Source organism: Parus major, chromosome 1, assembly GCF_001522545.3.
Source record: "Parus major isolate Abel chromosome 1, Parus_major1.1, whole genome shotgun sequence".
Classification (NCBI taxonomy): Eukaryota; Metazoa; Chordata; class Aves; order Passeriformes; family Paridae; genus Parus; species Parus major.
The window spans coordinates 19,118,125-19,123,650 of NC_031768.1; positions in this window are offsets into that span (position 1 = coordinate 19,118,125).

Consider the following 5,526-nt stretch of genomic DNA (forward strand, 5'->3'; position numbering starts at 1 on the left):
GGGAAGGGAAGGGAAGGGAAAAGGAAGTTAGTTCAGACTGAAAAGCACTTTATCATGCAGAAAATAGCAAATGCACATGGTGACCTGCCAAGCAGGGTTACTAAAGTAAAAACGCTTCACTCAAGGACAAGAATCGTATGATCACTTTGGGGATCTCACTTTGGGGAGATGGAGTGTTGAATATGGAAGCAGCATCTGGCTTTTCTCCTAAAAAAAGGTTTAAAAGGGTGAAATGCTGAACAAACCCTTCTTTCACCCACAGGCTATTTCTGTAGCTCCATACAGCAGCTAAATGTTACCAGCTGAGCTTTTGCCCAGGGTGGTATCGACATTGAGTAGTTGTGGCCTTATTTCTGATTGCCAGGAGAGCTGGAGCCCTGAAAGAGCTCAGAGTTGCAAGAAGGCTCTTCTGAAATATCCCTTAAAAATACCACAAAAAACCCTGGCTCCAGTATTATGAGACATTTTCAGTCTGTGAAGAAAGGAGTAAAAATGAAAGAAAAGAGAGAGCTCTGGAGTAGCAGCCCCATCCCACTGGGGCGGGCTCTCAGTGTGTGATTGTTACTTTGGAGGAACCTATTGCTTATAACTCTGATAGTGGCAAGCAAGTGGTAAGACCCAGGGAGCTGGGAGGCTCCCCTGTCAAAGGAACAACAAAGATAATTTTAAAAGTAAGGAAAGATGAGAGAGATGGGGTACGTCCCATGGTGTTTTAAGGCACAGATGAGAGAGATGGGGTACGTCCCATGGTGTTTTAAGGCACAGGGAGCTTGGGAGAGCTTCATGTGCCCTGTGTCAGCACCACATTTTGTCCTGGGAGTAAATAGAAGCCTCATACTCTGAGTCAGCCCTTTGGTCACCTTTAAACACCAAATGAGAGTCTTCCCTGAAGGCCAGACAAGCTGATCCAGGAGCCTTGGGAAAGCAGCAGTGTTACTGCTGCAAAATGAGCCCTTGCTAGCTGGTACCAGACATTTCTGTTTCACTCCTCTTGCAGAGTAATGGGGAACGGGCAAGGGGAGAGGCTGAAAAGAAATTGATGATTCCAGAGAAACGTCTCTTTGGGTAGGGGAAATTCATCACTCCTGCTCCCTTCCCTCAAGGAGACATCCAATTGTCACTACAGGTGAGCCCAGAAAATGGAGGTACTCTCACATCCTCCTGGGATGGGGCAGGGCAGTGTTCAGCTCCCTGTGGTGTGTGTCCTGTTTGTGGTTGTTGCGGGGGTCCTGGTTTTATTTAGTATTTCTCTGCTCTTCTCCTTTGTCTCACTGATCTTCATATGCACAGGGAATGTAGGATCATCCTTGTGTACGAAAGAGGGAGCAGCGACCTGTACTCCCCTGTGAGGAGAGCTCCTCAGAAGATTTTTGGTTTAATATTCATACTAGCCTCAGGCAATTCTGTACTCTGTGTTTTAAGGGAGTGGGCAGGGAGAACATGTAGTTGTTGTTTCCTCTGGTATCAAGGGATTAGCTTAAGGCCATGGATAAGGAGCATCAGGGATGCAGATGGCAGTGGAAGAATAAAAGTAACAATAGGAGTCTGGGAAAAAGCCCCACCAACACTTTCATAGAAAAGACTTTTTAAAAAATCTCCCATGACCATTTTTCCTTCAAGCAACTAAGAAATACTCCTTGTCAATTCTGATCAGCCCCCACAGAGTGGATTGAGAAAGAATTGAGTGCAGTATAAGGCAAAGAAATAAATTTGGGCACCAAATACAATAAACCCATTCTGTTAAGGTTTGTGTGCCATGTTCTGCTATACCAAAGCTCATTTCAATCATAACAGTAAAATGTGGATAACTTCTGCCTGATTCTGGATATTTGCCACAACATGCACAGTGGACCACTGTGAACCCCTGAAAACTAAAAGGAATAGGATAAGATCAGAGTTTCCAGGTCATGATTTGTATTTACAGCTTAATAACAAGTACTATTTCCCCTCTTATTTTTTTTTCCTTTTTAAAAAAAACCAAAACAACTTGGTGTTTCTATAAACTTTTCTAGGCACAGCAAGGAGGGCATTTCTCTGCAGTGTTGCATATTAGAAAAGGACAGCAAACGCTTCTGCATGTCCATTGTAGGGCTAGGTTTGGACTCAATGTCAAAAGCCAAAAGCTGCCTTGTGCTGACCCTCAGGTTTGCATTTACCGGTGAAAAAACCTTAAAGGGTTTCTTAGATGGGAGGGATAGAGAAAAAGAAAACATGAACATCACAGTCGTGATGCTCTTGCCACTTGGTGCATGTCCACTTCACATCTTTGTAGGCATTTTGGTGGATTTGCCAGTCTCCTTGAGTGCTGTGGAGACAGCCCTGCCTTGTAGCAGGCACCCTCCACCCTCACTGCTGCTGTGAGGAGCACACCGAGCCTCCACCACCAGTGCCACGGAGCACAGCCCTGTGTGGCTGCAGCAGGAGCCATACCAACCCTTCCACAGGGCTCTGGGACTTGTTGCTATCTCCACACCCTGGGTCTCCATCTCTCCGTGGCTCTGATCCCCTCCATGGCACATTCCTCCCTGCCTGGAAGCCTTGTGCAGGACAAGACTGTGTGCTGGGGGTAGGTGTGTGGGCCATGAGCTCCAGGATTTTTGCTTCCTCAGCTCAGCTGCAGGCAGGATCTCAGAGCAGCCACTCATCCAGCTGTCACTGCCAACCCACAGGCTTTGCTCTGTGACCCTGTCAGATCCAGTGACTGGAGAAGCTTTTGTAGAGCCGGGATGAGATTATACCGTAAGGATTAGCACATCTCACACTCAGGACTTCTTACGCTCGTTTCCAATCACCCAGCAGGGAATGTTGTTTATTTGGCAGGCCTATGCAAACACACTATCAGGGCAACTGGAGCAGACCTTTCTGCTTAGAAAGTTTATGCTCACTGCACAATTGTGTTAATGTAAACCCATTATATTGGCATCAACAAAATCATGCTGAATACCTTAATTCTTCCACCCAGCAAACAGGCTGCTGGGCTGAGCTCCTCGTGGCTGCAGCCAAAACCCTGCCAACCTTGTCCCCTGTGAACTAGATGTTCAGTGAGGAGGGAGACAGGAAAAAAATACTTTTCTTAAGTAACATCCATTCAGGCCTTTCCTATCAGCTTTATAGTTTTATTCAGTAAAATAAGATAGAAGTCACACAGCAAGATCAGCAGAAAACTCAAATATCTGTTGCATGTCAGAGCCTGTAGACCTTTTCTTTAAAGTACGAGAGTTTTGGACTGTGTTCTCACAAGGGGATTAACCAGGGAAAGAGTCTCATTGCCCAGCTCTCTCTGCCAGTCTGGGGGCTGAACTACCTTTCAAGTTTCCTGAACACTCTTGTACTCTTGAATACTCTTGTAGATACTGCAGAGGAGACATAGAGTTAGCTTTGTTTGTGGGATCTTTTCCAAGGGCATTAACTTCTATTTCAGTGTTTCCACTTCTTGGTGTCACATGTTTAACACCAGGGCCTCTCTGGAGTGAATTCTGAATGGCTGGGCTCCCAAAGAAAGTCTGTTTGAGGATTCATGTTAACAGGATGGCACTGCAAGCCAGAACAGACTCATGTAATACTGACCATTTCACCTGACTGAATGCAAGAAACTATCACTTGAAGAACTGAGATTTCAGCTGTCAGAAGAACAGGTATAAATCAAGTGTGTGTGCTGTGACAGAAACAGGAGCAAGACCTTTGTGCGCTCTTCAGGCGGTGTCTGAAGCACTTGATGGAATTATAAACTCAGTGTCACAAGAAATGTCCTCATGGCTCACATCAAAGGAAATCTGTGCCCATCAGAATAACTTTCCTTTATTTTCGACATCTATTCCTGGATATTGTAGGGGGCATTGCATGTATTATCACAAGACAAATCCCTGCACAGCCCCAGGTGTGGCTGGGGTGCTTTCACAAAGTTTTGGAAGAGCACCTGGGGACAAGCAATACTGTAGCCCTCCTTTCAGCTCTTCTGTCATCCCAAGCATGAGGTGGGCCACATTCAATGAATTCCATCATTTTAGGATTGTTCCTTCCTATTCTCGTAGCAGGAACAATCCTAAAATATTTCTTAGTATTTACCTCGACATGCATGATAGATGCTCAGCAAAGTGAATGAATTCTGAGATCAACCTCCTGTGATGTGGTGTAGTAGTTTAGAACGGACTTCTTATACCATAAACTTTCAGGCAGCATGAAATAAAAGTTCACAAAGTCCCCTTTCAGAATTTTTAACTGACATTGCTGCCCTAGCTACCCAAAATGTTTGTGTTTTCCCTTATTTTTATTTCAAGACAAACCTTTTTATAAGGTAGCATTTTTGGTAGCATCCCAGCTGTGTTGTTATTCCTAATTGTGCTGTGGTGTCTTGGGCATCACCTGGGATAGCTGAATTGCATGCTGGCAGCTTGTTTTCTCAAGGTCTGGGAAGGCCACTGTATCCTGACCACTGGGATAATGGAAGCACTCACACAGTTTCCCAAATCTCTCATTTTGGAAGCTCTGTCTGGAAAAGCAGATTGTGTTGCTATTCTTTGTAAGTGGTTTCTGAGGCCTCCACTGTCATGGAAGACAAGAGCACATATGGGAGCACATGTAGTAGAGCAGGAGGTTCAGCTCAACCTTGCTGATCCCAACACCTTCTGTCTTAGTCAAATATGGAGTTACCCTGCATGTTTTGCAGTGTAAAACATCAGGATGAGTATTCCAAAGCAGCTCATCACTATGTCAGGAAGCTCTAGGATTTTGAAGAGGATGATAAGCTACAGCTTTCAGTCAGGCTGTTAAAATCTACTGTTCATACAGTGCTGTGATGGGATAACTATACCCCTACTAGTTCAACAGCCAGCTGCAGCAGTTTGGAGATTTTTGTATGCCTATGCTTAACCTACTCAGACAAATTATCCATTTAATTTTTTTTCAGAGCCTATCTCTAACAAAAGAATCCATCCTTTCCCTCTTTTATCCCACTTTTTCTTTCCACAAAATCTCTGGGGCTCTCCCCCCCTACCCCCGAAAGTGGGTATCAGTGTTTAAGATCCCACAGGAACTGAAGGCCTTCTGTACTGTGTTTTGTGATTTAATCTGTCTCAGTTAAAGGATAATCTGGTGCCCTTTCGCTGCCCTGACTGACAGTGGCACATGTGTTCATGACAGGGAGTCCCAGCACCCCTCACTGATGTAGCCAGACACAGGAATGGTAACAAATGCTTTGTTGATGAAGTCCAGTCCTTCCAGAAGATCCCTCAGTACTGAGTACTGATCCTTTAGTACTGAGCTGCAGAGAAAGCTGCTGGCCAAGTGGTTAAGTCCTTTGCTCTACTAATTTTGTGTAAACCCCCTCCTCTTGGGACTAGTATTATAGGAAATTGCCTCACTCCCTCCTCATCCCATTGTACCAAGGACAGTTGCTGGAGCCTTTGTTTAGCATTACCATCCATCTGTCCTTCTCACAGAACTGATTATGAAAACATCCTTCTCTTCTCTGTGTTGTGTATGTCTTTGTTTCTCTGCTCTGTCCTGATGTATACTTCATGGTTTCCA